This window comes from Pseudorasbora parva, unplaced genomic scaffold (assembly GCF_024679245.1).
Source record: "Pseudorasbora parva isolate DD20220531a unplaced genomic scaffold, ASM2467924v1 scaffold_33, whole genome shotgun sequence".
Classification (NCBI taxonomy): Eukaryota; Metazoa; Chordata; class Actinopteri; order Cypriniformes; family Gobionidae; genus Pseudorasbora; species Pseudorasbora parva.
Genome location: NW_027125104.1, coordinates 956123 through 975484, shown reverse-complemented (window position 1 = coordinate 975484; position 19362 = coordinate 956123). Strand labels below are relative to the sequence as shown.

The following is a 19362-nucleotide window of genomic DNA, read 5'->3' as shown; positions in this document are numbered from 1 at the left end:
TTCGCAGTCCCCAAAAAGGGGAAGCACACCGTTCCTGGAGGCACTGCAATACCAGGTCGATGCGTGGAGTGGACGGAGCAAGCCCCGGTTCCGGCTCCATGTGCCAAAAATCAATTTAATATGCAGTCCCCGGATAGGGGACGTATCAGATATTAAACTGATAAGAACAGATTTTCTTTCGAAAAAAGTTTTATTGTCACACATTTCTTTTTTTCCATTCAAACCTCACATTTCTTTTCTTTTTAAACATACATGTTTACACAGCTTAAAACCAACAGTTTTGCATTCTTAGTTAAAATCAGTCAGTGTAGTGTGTTGTGTAAAGTCCATGTATGCAAGTCAGTGTGGTGTTAGAAAAAGGGATAAAAGTATAAATAGCAAATAAATACAAGCCAGTTAAAACACAATAAAATCATTCTATTTTAAAAATCTCTGTTGTGCAGGACCGGGGGTGAGTCCCTATCAAGAATGTCCATTCACTCCAGGTCTCCAGAACAGGTTCAGGACTCCCCGCTTCAAAGGCCCAGCGGAAATCCCCTCTCCTCCGGCCCGCTGGCCCGCTGTTCCCGTAGCCAGAGTGGTGAGGGTGCATCTACGGGCGGCCAAGGTCGGTGGTGGCCGGGACCTCTTTGTGCAGCCTCGGCCCCCCCGTCCGAATGACGACGTGCGGCCCACCCTGCAGCGTTGATCTTATCTTCTGCTCGCTCGCGTGGAGGGGGACCGTCACGCGTTTCCCCACCAGCAGGTTTCTGGTGACCCAGATGGCATCCTTTATCAGGTTGAGGGTGAGCCAGAGCGAGGCAAATTCTTGCGATGTTTGGGCTTTGAGGCCCTGACCCACCCCCAGGATGGCGAGCTTGTAGTCCACCTGGGCCCCACCCGCTGGCAGGCACGGGAAAAACAGGGGGCCGGCCCTGGCCCACAGGTCCCGCGCAGCACCGCACTCCCAGAGCAGATGGTGGACGGTCTCCGGGTGGTTGCACCCGGACCGTGGGCAGATGGAGTTTTTGGCCATGCCTCTGGAGTGCATAACCGCCCTGACCGGGAGGATCTCATGAGCCACCATCCACGATAAGTCCTTGTGTCTGTTCTGGAGAGCTGGGTGGGCTGCGTTCCTCCAAACGTCTTTGGCCTCACTTAGTGTGAGGCCTGGAACTGGACTCACCACTTCCCGGTCCTGCACAAGAGAGATGAGGGATTTGTGGTTAGTTAAAATGCTTGCATCATTTGTCTCTAAAAGGAATTTTTTTAAAAATTTCTTTATAAAACTGTACTCTTTTGGCAAATTAAAAGACACTGGGGTTTTCAGGTCGATTGATAAAATTTTTATGCTTCTTAGGTAGGACCCCATCCAGAAACGAGCCATGGCCGCTGTCTTATTCTCTCTGGATGGGGTCAGCGCATATCCGATGTGGAGGGCGGTAAAGCGGCTACCTAAAAACAAGTGGGGGTCCGGGAGGCCTTTTCCGCCATTTTCCTTTCTTTTTTTAAAGACCTCCCTTTTTACTCGTTCCCATTTGGACCCCCACAGGAAATAAAATACCGCCCTCTCCAGGTTGGCCAGGAATCGCCTTGGGGGACTAAAAACAGAAGAAACAAGTAAAATTAGTGGTAAAATTACAGCTTTAAAAACTAAAACCTTGCCTTCAATTGTCAGTTGTCTGAGTCCCCAAAACCCCAGTCTTTGCCTAACTTTCCCTAAGATGTCAGTCCAGTTTCCCCGTCCTCCACCCTCTCTGTCAAATTTTACTCCTAAAACTGTCAGGTCGTTGCCTTTAAAATCCAAATCCAGTCCGCCTGTGTCCACGTTTCCCCACGGCCCGAAGAGCTGGGCCTCGGACTTACTCCTGTTGAGCTTAGCGCCCGAGGCCCGACCGTACCAGTCAGTCAAGTCAAGTGCTCTTCGTACTGATAAAAGGTCAGTCGCTAAAAGGGTTACGTCGTCCATATATAAAACACAGGTTGCGGTCAGTCCACCAGTCCCTGGGACGTCCAGTCCTTTAATCCATTTATCCCTTCTCAAGATTTGTGCCAGTGGCTCAATGCAGGCCACATACAGTAGGGGAGATAAAGGACACCCCTGACGGACGCCGCTGTGAATGTTTACAGCTTTGGATAAATGCCCATTAACTGCAAATTTACTGACTAGACTGTTGTATAGCAGTCCCACCCAAGCTATAAACCTCCCTGGGAACCCCATTTTTTCCAGTACCTTAAAAAGGAACTGGTGCGAGATGCGGTCAAAAGCTTTTTCAAAATCTAAATTTAGGACTACTAGCCGAATGTTTCTGTCTCTCGCGTAACAGATGGCGTCTCTAATCAGTACCAGGCTGTCTGTGATCTTCCTACCGGGCACAGCGCATGCTTGATCCAGGTGGATTACGTCCTCTAAAACAGTTGACATGCGTGTAGCTAAAATCTTACTAAAAAGTTTACAATCAAAATTTAAAAGCGTGATTGGTCTCCAGTTCTTCAAGTCAGTCCTGTCTCCTTTTTTATATAAAAGCGAAACTATCCCTACTCTAAAGCTGTCCGGAAGTCTGTCGAGAGTCTCAAATTCTTTAAAAACTGTCAGTAAGTCATGTGCTAAAATGTCCCAGAAAGTCAAATAAAACTCCAAGGGAAGTCCATCCATTCCTGGGGACTTCCCTTTTTTAAAACTTTTGAGAGATTTATTTAATTCTAAAAGAGTAAAATCCTGGGCTAAAAGCACATTTGGACTCTTTATCTTTGTTTCTAAAAATTCTAAAACTTCATTTAAGATGCCATTGTGTACATTCTTTGGGCTGTATAAATCACTATAAAAAAGTTCTATTTCCCCTAAAATGTCCTCCATATTTTTTGCCTCCCTCCCTCTAAAAGTTTTTAAGATTGTTATTGAGCCTCCCCGTGAAATAGTCTTTTTAAAAAAATATCTTGTACACTTTTCTCCTTCTTCTATCTCTTTTTCTTTGCATCTTAAAATTACTCCCTTACTTTGAGTTTCGGATAAAACTGACATTTCTTTCTTTACTTCCTTTATTTCCTCCTTAAAATCCAATCCATTATTTAAAAGGTTAAAATATCTCTGCAGTCTTTTTTGCAGCCCCATCATGCGTCTTTTTTCTTTATTCTTTTTCTCCTTTCCTATTTTTCTAAAAAAATGTCCTGTCCTTTGTTTTACCATCTCCCACCACTGTGCTCGTGAGTCAAAAAAGTCTTGGAGGGTCTGCCATTGGCTGAACTGCTCCCTATACTCTCGAACCACTTCCTCATCTTTTAATAGGGAGCAGTTCAGCTTCCACAGCCCTCCCCCTACTGTCACACCCGTGGGTAGTGAAAGGGTGCAGGAGACCATCATGTGGTCAGTGAAGAAAAGGGGGGTCAATGTTGCATCGGTTGGCGGGCAGTCCCTTGTAAAAATATAGTCGATACGAGAGGCTCTGGCGCCATCACCACTGAACCAGGTGTAGCCCTCCTCTCTCTGATGCATTGTTTTAAAACAGTCGACTAACTTAAAATCTTTGACCAATTTATTTAATAAAACCGATGTCTTGTCGACCTTAAAATCTTCTCCTACCCTTTTCCTATCTTTTTTTGTTAAAACACAGTTAAAATCCCCTGCTACCACTAGGGGAGCCCTACCTAACATGTGGGGCTGCAAATCTTCTAAAAGCTTGTATCTGTCATTTTTACTTGTGTAACCATACAAATTTAAAACATTAAAATCCTTACCTAAAAAAGTCAGATTAACTAAAATTGCCCGCCCATCCCTCACCACAGTGCTGCCCTTCACCAAGATGTTGGGATTTTTTATTAAAATGGCCACACCGTCATTTCTGTTAAAATTGGAGCCACTCCAGATGGAGGGTCCTTTGGTCCACAGCTCTTCCCATTTTCTGTAATTGGTTAAAAAGGGCAGAGCACACTCTTGCAATAAATAGATGTCTGACTTAAAATTATTTAAACATGATAAAACACTCTGTGCTCGCAAAGTAGACCTCACACTTCTCACATTGATTGTAGAGATAGTGAGGGCCATGAGCAGTATGGTTAAAAATACAAGCATTGATGAAAATAAAAACAGATAAAAAGACTACAGAAATTGCATTAAAATCATGTTACTTCTTGTTGCACCTGCCTTTCCTTTTCCCCAGATAAACTGGGGTCAGGAGGGCAAGTGCTCGCCGCCTCAGAATCCACAGAGGAAACCTCTTGTGGATCCTTTGGTGACGATGTTCTTAGCTTAAAGTGCAGAAAGGAGACTTCATTTGGAGAGTCTGCAGGCCACATACGGTTCAGATCTTCCGAAGAGGAACTATCTGGCCGATGCGATGCCCGCAGCCTTTTCTCCTCTGTTTGAAGCAGAGGAGATCTCGCAGACCTTTTCTGCACTTGAGCATTTGGGAGTGAACACTCGGTTTCACTCCCACTATCCACCCCACTAACCTCCGATACGGTGTAGAGGGAGGAAGCCGTTTCATCTTCCTCCTCCTCCATTTTGTCTTTGCTTTTTTCTTGTTGGGGAGTGGCTTCCTCCCCCTTTTCATTAACGAATTCTGACTCCGCCCCTGTGGCCGCCCCACTTCTTTCTTCTTGTCCAATCCCTGAGGCTGGCTGGGAATGTGAAATTCCCGCCAAAACCTCAGGGCCCGCCTCCTCCTCTCTTTGTTCTTTTGATTGTTCCTTTGGTGGGGCGGCCATTTTGTTCCCTTTCAACTTGTTGGCAAAACTTTTAGGGCAATCTCTGTAGAAATGGTTAGCATCTCCACAGAGATTACACCGTCTGCCATTGGTACATTCCTCAAAAATGTGACCAATTTCTCTGCACTTCCTACACACAATTTCTTGGCATGCCTCAGCGAGGTGTCCCATTTTCCCACATTTTCGGCACAATTTGGGCATTCCCTGATAATGAATGTAGCCGCGGTTCTCTCCCAGCACAATCATTGAGGGTAAATGACTCAGACCCTGGAATCCGCTTGGATCTTCCCACTGTTTAATGGGAACTCTCCAAGCGCAATTCCAGATGCCGTCTTCGTCAAGCACCTTGACTGGTGGACTTCGAACCGTGCAAAATCTACCCAGCCATACAGCAACATCATCTCCACTCACTGTTTCATTGAACATTCTAACAATCACTGTTTTAATAGAATTGTCAGAAAGTTTCTCAACATTGAACATGGAGAACTGGGTCTTGCAATGCTCAAATCGTTGCCAGAAATCTTGCAACAAGGAAGCAGATCTAAAACTGACATCGAAACCTTTGTTCAGGGGCAGAGTCATTAAACAATTTAAATCACTGGCATTAAAATTGAGGGTTTTTTGGATGAGCTTCCTGGAGAAGTCTAAACGAGACAACCCCAGGAGCTTACCCTCCACCTCTCTAAATAAAAATCGCACGCTGTGGTGCCTCCGCATGCCGGCACGAGCAGCCGACATGGTGGAGGCACCGACAGCCTAAAAAAAACGTAAAAGAACAATAAATACAATAAATAGATAAAAGAATAAAAGTCTTACCTTAAAACTGCTAACCTGTAAAACCAGCAGGGTCACTCTCCCTCTAAAAAGTTGTACGGCTCGGGACACCAGAAGCTCTCGAGCCAGGAAACCTTAAAGAGGCGATCGCAGTCTCAACCGTTCGACAAGACACTTGATCTTAGCCAAAAGGCCGAGAAGCGATGACACAATGACGCAGCGGCAGGGGAGCCGGCAAAGGCGACGCCCATCTGGGAAGCGGTGAGGGGGGGGAGGGTTGGCAAAGGCCGTACGTCGTAGAGACCTGAAACTTTGAGGGATGGTACTAGCCACTCGCTCTACAACATCACCAAGGCTGGCCCCCCGATGGGCCCGGCGGTGGCGCTACAGCCACCGAAAGTACGAAATGGCTCGTAGCTCCCAAACCGCACGCCGCAGAACCAAGTGTCTTATATCATCGGAATCCTTGGCTCGAGCCGAGCGAGACGCATGCCTCGGATTCGAAGGTTGCGCTGGCGAAATTTTCGGGTATTTGGGATTTTGTGAAAAACCTACTTTTGCACACTAGTCCTAGGTCTTTTGCCCGATCTGGCCCAAACCAGTGCAGAAAGATTCTCTGGAGTCTGACTGTCCGTCCAGATCGGAAAAAAAGTGGGAATTTCGATTCAGCTTGGCGGCGGCAGGCCGAAACCTACGGGCTGGGCGAGGCGGGGTCTGCTAGAACGGCTATAGCTCTTGGACGGAACGAGACAATTTCACCCAAGCCGGTACACCCGTGCACGGGCTCAGTCTGGGGTCAGGCGAGAAAGGACGCGGTGAATGGCCACCTAGTGGCGCTTTAAAATGAAAAAGCAACAACATGAGAGCGGCTATAGGCGAACGTATGTCGCGTGCTTTTTCACAGCACGCGCACGAGACAGTCGTACCATACGACAGAAAACCTCCATCCGAACAACTTTGCCTTTGGGACCACTGCTGTCAATCAACTCGTCCGTTGAATATCAAAGTTTGTGGGAAAAACCACATTCGGCAAACCGGTCGCAGGTTTCGACAACCTCGATGAAAACAGACGCAGTTCAGTTCTCTGAACTCTCCGGGTCACTGGCTGACACAGCAGAAAGAGACAGAAACATAACAAAACTGGTGCAACTTCACCCTTTGGGGCAGTGGGCGGCGCCACAAGCGTCAAGAACCGCACGCTTTTTCCCTCCACGCTATCTGCTTTTAACCAGTGTGTACAGGGGAGAGCGCGAACGCAGTCCCCCACTACCATAAATTATGCAGTCGAGATTCCCACATTTGGGGAATTCGCAGGGGTCAGCACAACCGGAGTGCAATGGCCGAGCCTCGCCCTGGGTGAACCACCTTCCTGATCATGGTGTCTCCCCTGCCAGGTAAGTATGAGTTGCCTGGCCTCCAGGCAGAGGCGCCCTATCCCCCTTCGCCATCCTCAAACACGGTGACCTTCCCCTCCCCCAAGAAAAGGAAGGACGGGGCACCTTCCATTGCTTGACTGCTGCGTGCGTGCGTGCCTGACCTTGATTTGAATCAGGTGTCCCTAATCCATCCAACACAAACCCCCGATTCGACTCATCAGCTCGTTGGTAAAGACTCTCAAATAAGAGGGACATCAAAAAACGTGCTGTGACGGTGATGAGTCAGCCGGCCGGCAACCGACGCTTTTGTTCTTCTTTTTTCCCTATGCTCATATGACCGCAGCTTGCTGCTTTCTCTGTGGCACGGTCATCGTCAACGGTCACCTCATCGTCGTTCTGTATGCGCTTCCTGCGTATTTCTGTATTCTCTGACAAAATTCCAGTGGTGTTGTTGGTTCTTCTATTAGTCACAACAATTCGCAGTCCCCAAAAAGGGGAAGCACACCGTTCCTGGAGGCACTGCAATACCAGGTCGATGCGTGGAGTGGACGGAGCAAGCCCCGGTTCCGGCTCCATGTGCCAAAAATCAATTTAATATGCAGTCCCCGGATAGGGGACGTATCAGATATTAAACTGATAAGAACAGATACTACACTTGATCTTAGCCAAAAGGCCGAGAAGCGATGACACAATGACGCAGCGGCAGGGGAGCCGGCAAAGGCGACGCCCATCTGGGAAGCGGTGAGGGGGGGGAGGGTTGGCAAAGGCCGTACGTCGTAGAGACCTGAAACTTTGAGGGATGGTACTAGCCACTCGCTCTACAACATCACCAAGGCTGGCCCCCCGATGGGCCCGGCGGTGGCGCTACAGCCACCGAAAGTACGAAATGGCTCGTAGCTCCCAAACCGCACGCCGCAGAACCAAGTGTCTTATATCATCGGAATCCTTGGCTCGAGCCGAGCGAGACGCATGCCTCGGATTCGAAGGTTGCGCTGGCGAAATTTTCGGGTATTTGGGATTTTGTGAAAAACCTACTTTTGCACACTAGTCCTAGGTCTTTTGCCCGATCTGGCCCAAACCAGTGCAGAAAGATTCTCTGGAGTCTGACTGTCCGTCCAGATCGGAAAAAAAGTGGGAATTTCGATTCAGCTTGGCGGCGGCAGGCCGAAACCTACGGGCTGGGCGAGGCGGGGTCTGCTAGAACGGCTATAGCTCTTGGACGGAACGAGACAATTTCACCCAAGCCGGTACACCCGTGCACGGGCTCAGTCTGGGGTCAGGCGAGAAAGGACGCGGTGAATGGCCACCTAGTGGCGCTTTAAAATGAAAAAGCAACAACATGAGAGCGGCTATAGGCGAACGTATGTCGCGTGCTTTTTCACAGCACGCGCACGAGACAGTCGTACCATACGACAGAAAACCTCCATCCGAACAACTTTGCCTTTGGGACCACTGCTGTCAATCAACTCGTCCGTTGAATATCAAAGTTTGTGGGAAAAACCACATTCGGCAAACCGGTCGCAGGTTTCGACAACCTCGATGAAAACAGACGCAGTTCAGTTCTCTGAACTCTCTGGGTCACTGGCTGACACAGCAGAAAGAGACAGAAACATAACAAAACTGGTGCAACTTCACCCTTTGGGGCAGTGGGCGGCGCCACAAGCGTCAAGAACCGCACGCTTTTTCCCTCCACGCTATCTGCTTTTAACCAGTGTGTACAGGGGAGAGCGCGAACGCAGTCCCCCACTACCATAAATTATGCAGTCGAGATTCCCACATTTGGGGAATTCGCAGGGGTCAGCACAACCGGAGTGCAATGGCCGAGCCTCGCCCTGGGTGAACCACCTTCCTGATCATGGTGTCTCCCCTGCCAGGTAAGTATGAGTTGCCTGGCCTCCAGGCAGAGGCGCCCTATCCCCCTTCGCCACCCTCAAACACGGTGACCTTCCCCTCCCCCAAGAAAAGGAAGGACGGGGCACCTTCCATTGCTTGACTGCTGCGTGCGTGCGTGCCTGACCTTGATTTGAATCAGGTGTCCCTAATCCATCCAACACAAACCCCCGATTCGACTCATCAGCTCGTTGGTAAAGACTCTCAAATAAGAGGGACATCAAAAAACGTGCTGTGACGGTGATGAGTCAGCCGGCCGGCAACCGACGCTTTTGTTCTTCTTTTTTCCCTATGCTCATATGACCGCAGCTTGCTGCTTTCTCTGTGGCACGGTCATCGTCAACGGTCACCTCATCGTCATTCTGTATGCGCTTCCTGCGTATTTCTGTATTCTCTGACAAAATTCCAGTGGTGTTGTTGGTTCTTCTATTAGTCACAACAATTCGCAGTCCCCAAAAAGGCACTGCAATACCAGGTCGATGCGTGGAGTGGACGGAGCAAGCCCCGGTTCCGGCTCCATGTGCCAAAAATCAATTTAATATGCAGTCCCCGGATAGGGGACGTATCAGATATTAAACTGATAAGAACAGATTTTTCTTTTGAAAGGTTTTTATTGTCACCATTTACAATCATATTTCACAAAACACACTTTCCTTTCAACACACATTTAAAACAAGCAGAACATTTAATACACATGGTTTAAAATGAAGAATTCAGTGTTTAAAATAATAAAACTAAAACCATTGTGCAAGTCGTGTTTAATAGTCCATGCGTGTGTTGAGTTTCTTAAAAGGGGGTGTGGTGTTTGCATGTAAAAATCAGTAAATAAAAATAAAAAAGATAAAATCCATTGTGCAAGACTGGGGGTGAGTCCTTATCAAGTTTGCATTCCCCCCCACTCTCCAGGAAGAACACTTGGCCTGCCATTTCCGGGGCTCAGCGGAGATCCCCTCTCCTCCGGCCCGCTGGCCCGCTGTTCCCGTAGCCAGAGTGGTGAGGGTGCATCTACGGGCGGTCAAGGTCGGTGGTGGCCGGGACCTCCTTTGTGTGGCCTCGGCCCCCCCGTCCGAATGACGACGTGCGGCCCACCCTGCAGCGTTGATCTTATTCTTTGCTCGCATGCGTGGAGGGGGACCGTCACGCGTTTCCCCACCAGCAGGTTTCTGGTGACCCAGATGGCATCCTTGATTACGTTAAGGGTGAGCCAGAGCGATGCAAATTCATGCGATGTTTGGGCTTTTAGGCCCTGACCCACCCCTAGGATGGCGAGCTTGTAGTCCACCTGGGCCCCACCCGCTGGCAGGCACGGGAAAAACAGGGGGCCGGCCCTGGCCCACAGGTCCCGCGCAGCACCGCACTCCCAGAGCAGATGGTAGACGGTCTCCGGGGATTTGCACCCGGACCGCGGGCAGATGGGATTTTTGGCCATGCCTCTGGAGTGCATAACCGCCCTGACCGGGAGGATCTCATGAGCCACCATCCATGACAAGTCCTTGTGTCCATTCTGGAGAGCGGGGTGAGCAGCATTCTTCCAGACCAATTTTGCCTCACTTAGAGTGAGGTTTGGAATTGGACTCACCGGTTCCCGGTCCTGCACAAAGGAGACAAGAGATTTGTGGTTGGTTAAAATGGTGACGTCTTGTTGTTCTAAAAAATGTTTCTTTAAAAACTTTTTTATAAAACTGTACTCTGTGGGTAGATTAAAAGATACAGGACTTCTCAAATCAATTGGTAAAATCTTCAGTGCTCTTAGGTAAGACCCCATCCAAAACCGTGCCATGGCTGCTGTCTTATTTTCTTTGGATGGGGTCGTGGCATATCTTAAATGTAGGGCGGTGAAGCGGCTGCCTAAAAACAGGTGGGGGTCTGGGAGCCCTTTTCCACCATTTTCTGGTCTCCTCTTGACCACGTCCCTCTTCAACCTCTCCCACTTGGACCCCCACAGGAAATAAAACACCGCCCTTTCTAATTTCTTTAGGAATTTCCTAGGTGGGATAAAAACAGAACAAACAAGTGACATTAGAGGTAAAATGATGGCTTTAAAAATTAAAACTTTGCCCTCCAAAGTCATCTGTCGTAGTCCCCAAAACCCCAGTCTTTTCCTAACTTTCCCTAATAAGTCAGTCCAGTTTTCCCGTCCACCCCCTTCCTTGTCAAATTTAACTCCTAAAATCTTAAAATCTGTCTCCTTAAAATCTACATTAAGTCCGCCTGTGTCTCTGTCGTCCCACGGTCCAAAGAGCAGGGCCTCGGACTTGCTTCTGTTGAGTTTTGCGCCCGAGGCCCGACCGTACCAGTCCGTCAAGTCCATAGCTCTTTGTATTGATAAAACGTCCGTGGCTAAAAGAGTTACGTCGTCCATGTAGAGCACACATGTCGCTGTCAGTCCACTGGTCCCTGGAATGTCTATTCCTTTTATCCATGTATCCCTTCTCAAGATCTGTGCCAGTGGCTCAATACAAGCCACATACAAAAGGGGGGATAAAGGACACCCCTGACGGACACCGCTGCGAATATTTACCGCTTTAGAGAGATGACCATTTACAAGGATTTTGCTGACTAAGCCCTCGTACAGCAGTCCCACCCAAGCTATGAACCTCTTCGGAAAACCCATTTTTTGCAGTACCTGAAACAGGTACTGGTGCGAGACTCGGTCAAAAGCTTTCTCAAAATCTAAATTTAGGACTACTAGCCGGATGTTTCTGTCTCTCGCAAAACAGATGGCATCTCTAATCAGAACCAGGCTGTCTGTTATCCTTCTTCCGGGCACAGCACAAGCTTGATCCGGGTGGATTACGTCCTCTAAAACTGTCGACATACGTGTGGCTAAAATCTTACTAAAAAGTTTACAATCAAAATTTAAAAGAGTGATTGGTCTCCAGTTTTTTAAGTCAGTCCGGTCTCCTGTTTTGTAAAGTAAAGAAACTATCCCTGTTCTAAAACTGTCTGGAAGTTTGTCAACCGTCTCAAAGTCTTTAAAAACAGTCAATAGTTCATGAGCTAAAATATCCCAAAAGGTTAGATAAAATTCCAGGGGGAGTCCATCTACTCCTGGGGACTTCCCCCTTTTAAAACTTTTGAGGGATTTGTGCATTTCTAAAATGGTAAAATCTTGGGTTAAAAGCTCATTTTCACTGTTGACTTTACTGACTATGAATTCTAAAACTTCCTTTACAGTATCACTGTTTACATATTTTGTACTATATAATTCTTTGTAAAAATCTTCAACCCCTTTTAAAATTTCCTTTGTCGTTGTTGCTTCCCTCCCTTCTACTTTTACATTGACTATATTCCTTCTTTGTGTCATTATCTTTTTAAAAAAGTACCTAGTACATTTTTCACCTTCTTCTATTTCTCTTTCTTTACTTCTTAAAATGACCCCTTTGCTCTGAAGACTGGATAAAACTGACATTTCTCTTTTAACCTCTTGTATTTCATCATTAAAATCAAAACCATTGTTAAAAAGGGTAAAATATCTCTGTAGTCTTTTTTGCAGCCCCATCATGTGTCTCCTTTCCTTATCTTTCTTTTCTTTTCCTACTTTCCTAAAAAACTGTCTCGTCCTGTCTTTTACCATCTCCCACCAATGTGCATGTGTCTCATAAAAGTCTCGGAGGGTCTGCCATTGGCTGAACTGCTCCCTATATTCCTTTACTACGTCCTCATCTTCTAAGAGGGAGCAGTTCAGCTTCCACAGCCCTCCCCCTACCGTCACACCCGTGGGTAGTGAAAGGGTGCAGGATAGCATTAGGTGGTCAGAAAAGAAGAGGGGAGTCAATGTAGCATCGGTTGGCGGGCAGTCTCTTGTAAAAATATAGTCGATTCGAGAGGCTTTGGCGCCATCACTACTGAACCAAGTGTAGCCCTCCTCTCTTTGATGCATGTTTTTAAAACAGTCGACTAAATTAAAATCTCTAACTAAACCCTGTAATAAAACCGATGTCTTATCAATTTTAAAATCTTCTCCAACCCTCTTTCTGTCTTTTTTTGATAACACACAATTAAAATCCCCTGCCACCACTACCGGAACTCTTCCTAACATGTGGGGCTGCAAGTCTTCTAAAAGCTCATACCTATCATTTTTTCCCGTAAAACCATACACATTAAGAACATTAAAATCTCTACCTAAAAAATTTAGATTTGCTAAAAGCGCTCGCCCTTCCCTCACCACCGTGCTGCCCTTCACCAAGATATTTGGGTTTTTAATTAAAATGGCAACACCGTCGTTCTTGTTAAGGTTTGAGCCGCTCCATATGGAGGGACCAGGGGGCCATAGCTCCTCCATTTTTGTGTACCTGTTTAAAAAGGGTAGAGCACACTCCTGTAATAAAAACAAATCTGATTTACAAGTATTTAAAAAGGATAAAATGCTCTGTGCTCGTATGGTGGCTCTCACGCTTCTCACATTTATGGTTGAAATGGTGAGGGCCATGAGCAGTGTTATTAAAAAGGTATGAGACATTTAAGACAATGATAAAAAGACTACAATAAAACCATTAAAAACGTATTATGTTATATCTTGTTTCACCTGCTTTTCCTTTCTCCCTTGAGGACTGGGGTCGGGAAAGCAAGTGCTCACCACCTCAGGAGCTACAGAGGAATCCTCTTGCATCTCCTTTGGTGATGATGTTCTTAGCTTTATGTGCAAAAAAGATACCTCATTTGGGGATTCTAGGGGCCATATATGTTCCAGATCTTCCAAAACGGAACTATCTGGACTATGTGCTGCCCTAGCTTTCTTCTCCTCTATATCAGATAGAGGAGATCCCGCAGGTCTTTTTTGCACCTGAGCATTTGGGAGTGAAAAGTTAATTTCACTCCCACTGGATTCCACCGCTAGGTCTGAAACCGTTTCTAGGGAGGAAACTGTTGATTCCTCTCTTTCCTCTTCTTCCATTTCTTTCACGTGTTCTATTGTTTCCTCCCTTTCCTCTTCTTCCATTTCTTTGTCAGGTTCTGTTGGAGAACATGACTCCGCCCCTGTGGCCGCCCCACTTCCTTGTGCCTGACCACTCCCTGAGGCTGGCTGGGAAATTGAAATTCCCGCCAAATCCTCAGGGACCGCCTCCTCTCTTTGTTCTTTTGATTGTTCTGGTTGTGGGGCGGCCATTTTGTTGCCTTTGAGTTTGTTGGCAAAACTTTTTGGGCAATCTCTGTAGAGATGGTTTGATTCTCCACATAGGTTGCACCGCCTGCCATTGGTACAATCATCAAAAATGTGCCCAATTTCTTTACACTTCCCACACACTAACTCTTGGCATGCATCGGCTAGATGCCCAACTCTTCCACATTTCCTACACAACTTAGGCATCCCTTGGTAGTGTATGTAGCCTCTGTTTTCTCCCAGCACAATCATGGAAGGCAGATGTTTCAGGCCTTGGTAGCCCCCAGCCTCTTCCCATTGTTTAATGGGAATCCGCCAGGAGCAGTTCCAAATGCCGTCCTCATCTAGCACTTTGATAGGCTGGCTTCTAACAGTGCAAAATCTACCCAACCAGACACAAATATCATCCCCTGTCACTGTTTCGTTAAACATTCTGACAATCACAGTTTTAAGTGTGTTATCTGAAAGTTTTTCCACAGTGAACATGGAGAACTGGGCCTTAACAGAGTCAAACCATTGCCAAAAGTCATTCAGCAGGGAAGCAGTTTTAAAACTCAAATCAAAACCCTTGTTCAGGGGCAGAGTCATCAAACAGTTTAAATCCTCAGGTCTAAAATTGAGGGTTTTCTGGATCAGCTTCCTGGAGAAGTCTAGACGAGACAACCCCAGGAGCTTACCATCCACCTCTCTAAATAAAAAGCGCACGCTGTGGTGCCTCCGCATGCCAGCACGAGCAGCCGACATGGTGGAGGCACCAACAGCCTAAAAACTGTAAAATAACAATAAATACAATAAATAGATAAAATAATAAAAGTCTTACCTTAAAAACTGTTGAACCGTAAAAAAGCAGGATCACTCTACCTCTCAGAAGTTGTGCGGCTCGGGACACAAAAGGATCTCGAGCCAGGAAACCTCAGAGAGGCGATCGCAGTCTCAACCGTTCGACCAGATACTTGATCTTAGCCAAAAGGCCGAGAAGCGATGACACAATGACGCAGCGGCAGGGGAGCCAGCAAAGGCGACGCCCATCTGGGAAGCGGTGAGGGGGGGGAGGGTTGGCAAAGGCCGTACGTCGTAGAGACCTGAAACTTTGAGGGATGGTACTAGCCACTCGCTCTACAACATCACCAAGGCTGGCCCCCCGATGGGCCCGGCGGTGGCGCTACAGCCACCGAAAGTACGAAATGGCTCGTAGCTCCCAAACCGCACGCCGCAGAACCAAGTGTCTTATATCATCGGAATCCTTGGCTCGAGCCGAGCGAGACGCATGCCTCGGATTCGAAGGTTGCGCTGGCGAAATTTTCGGGTATTTGGGATTTTGTGAAAAACCTACTTTTGCACACTAGTCCTAGGTCTTTTGCCCGATCTGGCCCAAACCAGTGCAGAAAGATTCTCTGGAGTCTGACTGTCCGTCCAGATCGGAAAAAAAGTGGGAATTTCGATTCAGCTTGGCGGCGGCAGGCCGAAACCTACGGGCTGGGCGAGGCGGGGTCTGCTAGAACGGCTATAGCTCTTGGACGGAACGAGACAATTTCACCCAAGCCGGTACACCCGTGCACGGGCTCAGTCTGGGGTCAGGCGAGAAAGGACGCGGTGAATGGCCACCTAGTGGCGCTTTAAAATGAAAAAGCAACAACATGAGAGCGGCTATAGGCGAACGTATGTCGCGTGCTTTTTCACAGCACGCGCACGAGACAGTCGTACCATACGACAGAAAACCTCCATCCGAACAACTTTGCCTTTGGGACCACTGCTGTCAATCAACTCGTCCGTTGAATATCAAAGTTTGTGGGAAAAACCACATTCGGCAAACCGGTCGCAGGTTTCGACAACCTCGATGAAAACAGACGCAGTTCAGTTCTCTGAACTCTCCGGGTCACTGGCTGACACAGCAGAAAGAGACAGAAACATAACAAAACTGGTGCAACTTCACCCTTTGGGGCAGTGGGCGGCGCCACAAGCGTCAAGAACCGCACGCTTTTTCCCTCCACGCTATCTGCTTTTAACCAGTGTGTACAGGGGAGAGCGCGAACGCAGTCCCCCACTACCATAAATTATGCAGTCGAGATTCCCACATTTGGGGAATTCGCAGGGGTCAGCACAACCGGAGTGCAATGGCCGAGCCTCGCCCTGGGTGAACCACCTTCCTGATCATGGTGTCTCCCCTGCCAGGTAAGTATGAGTTGCCTGGCCTCCAGGCAGAGGCGCCCTATCCCCCTTCGCCATCCTCAAACACGGTGACCTTCCCCTCCCCCAAGAAAAGGAAGGACGGGGCACCTTCCATTGCTTGACTGCTGCGTGCGTGCGTGCCTGACCTTGATTTGAATCAGGTGTCCCTAATCCATCCAACACAAACCCCCGATTCGACTCATCAGCTCGTTGGTAAAGACTCTCAAATAAGAGGGACATCAAAAAACGTGCTGTGACGGTGATGAGTCAGCCGGCCGGCAACCGACGCTTTTGTTCTTCTTTTTTCCCTATGCTCATATGACCGCAGCTTGCTGCTTTCTCTGTGGCACGGTCATCGTCAACGGTCACCTCATCGTCGTTCTGTATGCGCTTCCTGCGTATTTCTGTATTCTCTGACAAAATTCCAGTGGTGTTGTTGGTTCTTCTATTAGTCACAACAATTCGCAGTCCCCAAAAAGGGGAAGCACACCGTTCCTGGAGGCACTGCAATACCAGGTCGATGCGTGGAGTGGACGGAGCAAGCCCCGGTTCCGGCTCCATGTGCCAAAAATCAATTTAATATGCAGTCCCTGGATAGGGGACGTATCAGATATTAAACTGATAAGAACAGATACTACACTTGATCTTAGCCAAAAGGCCGAGAAGCGATGACACAATGACGCAGCGGCAGGGGAGCCGGCAAAGGCGACGCCCATCGGGGAAGCGGTGAGGGGGGGGAGGGTTGGCAAAGGCCGTACGTCGTAGAGACCTGAAACTTTGAGGGATGGCACTAGCCACTCGCTCTACAACATCACCAAGGCTGGCCCCCCGATGGGCCCGGCGGTGGCGCTACAGCCACCGAAAGTACGAAATGGCTCGTAGCTCCCAAACCGCACGCCGCAGAACCAAGTGTCTTATATCATCGGAATCCTTGGCTCGAGCCGAGCGAGACGCATGCCTCGGATTCGAAGGTTGCGCTGGCGAAATTTTCGGGTATTTGGGATTTTGTGAAAAACCTACTTTTGCACACTAGTCCTAGGTCTTTTGCCCGATCTGGCCCAAACCAGTGCAGAAAGATTCTCTGGAGTCTGACTGTCCGTCCAGATCGGAAAAAAAGTGGGAATTTCGATTCAGCTTGGCGGCGGCAGGCCGAAACCTACGGGCTGGGCGAGGCGGGGTCTGCTAGAACGGCTATAGCTCTTGGACGGAACGAGACAATTTCACCCAAGCCGGTACACCCGTGCACGGGCTCAGTCTGGGGTCAGGCGAGAAAGGACGCGGTGAATGGCCACCTAGTGGCGCTTTAAAATGAAAAAGCAACAACATGAGAGCGGCTATAGGCGAACGTATGTCGCGTGCTTTTTCACAGCACGCGCACGAGACAGTCGTACCATACGACAGAAAACCTCCATCCGAACAACTTTGCCTTTGGGACCACTGCTGTCAATCAACTCGTCCGTTGAATATCAAAGTTTGTGGGAAAAACCACATTCGGCAAACCGGTCGCAGGTTTCGACAACCTCGATGAAAACAGACGCAGTTCAGTTCTCTGAACTCTCCGGGTCACTGGCTGACACAGCAGAAAGAGACAGAAACATAACAAAACTGGTGCAACTTCACCCTTTGGGGCAGTGGGCGGCGCCACAAGCGTCAAGAACCGCACGCTTTTTCCCTCCACGCTATCTGCTTTTAACCAGTGTGTACAGGGGAGAGCGCGAACGCAGTCCCCCACTACCATAAATTATGCAGTCGAGATTCCCACATTTGGGGAATTCGCAGGGGTCAGCACAACCGGAGTGCAATGGCCGAGCCTCGCCCTGGGTGAACCACCTTCCTGATCATGGTGTCTCCCCTGCCAGGTAAGTATGAGTTGCCTGGCCTCCAGGCAGAGGCGCCCTATCCCCCTTCGCCATCCTCAAACACGGTGACCTTCCCCTCCCCCAAGAAAAGGAAGGACGGGGCACCTTCCATTGCTTGACTGCTGCGTGCGTGCGTGCCTGACCTTGATTTGAATCAGGTGTCCCTAATCCATCCAACACAAACCCCCGATTCGACTCATCAGCTCGTTGGTAAAGACTCTCAAATAAGAGGGACATCAAAAAACGTGCTGTGACGGTGATGAGTCAGCCGGCCGGCAACCGACGCTTTTGTTCTTCTTTTTTCCCTATGCTCATATGACCGCAGCTTGCTGCTTTCTCTGTGGCACGGTCATCGTCAACGGTCACCTCATCGTCGTTCTGTATGCGCTTCCTGCGTATTTCTGTATTCTCTGACAAAATTCCAGTGGTGTTGTTGGTTCTTCTATTAGTCACAACAATTCGCAGTCCCCAAAAAGGGGAAGCACACCGTTCCTGGAGGCACTGCAATACCAGGTCGATGCGTGGAGTGGACGGAGCAAGCCCCGGTTCCGGCTCCATGTGCCAAAAATCAATTTAATATGCAGTCCCCGGATAGGGGACGTATCAGATATTAAACTGATAAGAACAGATACTACACTTGATCTTAGCCAAAAGGCCGAGAAGCGATGACACAATGACGCAGCGGCAGGGGAGCCGGCAAAGGCGACGCCCATCTGGGAAGCGGTGAGGGGGGGGAGGGTTGGCAAAGGCCGTACGTCGTAGAGACCTGAAACTTTGAGGGATGGTACTAGCCACTCGCTCTACAACATCACCAAGGCTGGCCCCCCGATGGGCCCGGCGGTGGCGCTACAGCCACCGAAAGTACGAAATGGCTCGTAGCTCCCAAACCGCACGCCGCAGAACCAAGTGTCTTATATCATCGGAATCCTTGGCTCGAGCCGAGCGAGACGCATGCCTCGGATTCGAAGGTTGCGCTGGCGAAATTTTCGGGTATTTGGGATTTTGTGAAAAACCTACTTTTGCACACTAGTCCTAGGTCTTTTGCCCGATCTGGCCCAAACCAGTGCAGAAAGATTCTCTGGAGTCTGACTGTCCGTCCAGATCGGAAAAAAAGTGGGAATTTCGATTCAGCTTGGCGGCGGCAGGCCGAAACCTACGGGCTGGGCGAGGCGGGGTCTGCTAGAACGGCTATAGCTCTTGGACGGAACGAGACAATTTCACCCAAGCCGGTACACCCGTGCACGGGCTCAGTCTGGGGTCAGGCGAGAAAGGACGCGGTGAATGGCCACCTAGTGGCGCTTTAAAATGAAAAAGCAACAACATGAGAGCGGCTATAGGCGAACGTATGTCGCGTGCTTTTTCACAGCACGCGCACGAGACAGTCGTACCATACGACAGAAAACCTCCATCCGAACAACTTTGCCTTTGGGACCACTGCTGTCAATCAACTCGTCCGTTGAATATCAAAGTTTGTGGGAAAAACCACATTCGGCAAACCGGTCGCAGG

The 19362-nt window shown here is 48.7% G+C and overlaps 7 non-coding genes and 2 pseudogenes across 7 annotated transcripts; all 9 read right to left on the bottom strand.

The window, feature by feature from the left end:
- Positions 1-18: 18 nt before the first annotated feature.
- Positions 19-192, bottom strand: LOC137066897 (U2 spliceosomal RNA; annotated as a pseudogene).
- Positions 193-6695: 6503 nt separating this feature from the next.
- Positions 6696-6859, bottom strand: LOC137067299 (U1 spliceosomal RNA). Its single transcript, XR_010903102.1, has one exon. It is a non-coding gene; the product is annotated as a U1 spliceosomal RNA (small nuclear RNA).
- A 468-nt stretch (positions 6860-7327) lies between these two features.
- Positions 7328-7518, bottom strand: LOC137066772 (U2 spliceosomal RNA). The gene has a single exon (XR_010902661.1). It is a non-coding gene; the product is annotated as a U2 spliceosomal RNA (small nuclear RNA).
- A 1033-nt stretch (positions 7519-8551) lies between these two features.
- On the bottom strand, positions 8552-8715 carry LOC137067296 (U1 spliceosomal RNA). Its single transcript, XR_010903100.1, has one exon. It is a non-coding gene; the product is annotated as a U1 spliceosomal RNA (small nuclear RNA).
- Positions 8716-9159: 444 nt separating this feature from the next.
- Positions 9160-9333, bottom strand: LOC137066927 (U2 spliceosomal RNA; annotated as a pseudogene).
- Positions 9334-15843: 6510 nt separating this feature from the next.
- On the bottom strand, positions 15844-16007 carry LOC137067295 (U1 spliceosomal RNA). The gene has a single exon (XR_010903099.1). It is a non-coding gene; the product is annotated as a U1 spliceosomal RNA (small nuclear RNA).
- Positions 16008-16475: 468 nt separating this feature from the next.
- Positions 16476-16666, bottom strand: LOC137066851 (U2 spliceosomal RNA). The gene has a single exon (XR_010902733.1). It is a non-coding gene; the product is annotated as a U2 spliceosomal RNA (small nuclear RNA).
- Positions 16667-17699: 1033 nt separating this feature from the next.
- On the bottom strand, positions 17700-17863 carry LOC137067294 (U1 spliceosomal RNA). The gene has a single exon (XR_010903098.1). It is a non-coding gene; the product is annotated as a U1 spliceosomal RNA (small nuclear RNA).
- Positions 17864-18331: 468 nt separating this feature from the next.
- Positions 18332-18522, bottom strand: LOC137066771 (U2 spliceosomal RNA). Its single transcript, XR_010902660.1, has one exon. It is a non-coding gene; the product is annotated as a U2 spliceosomal RNA (small nuclear RNA).
- Between the last annotated feature and the right edge of the window lie 840 nt (positions 18523-19362).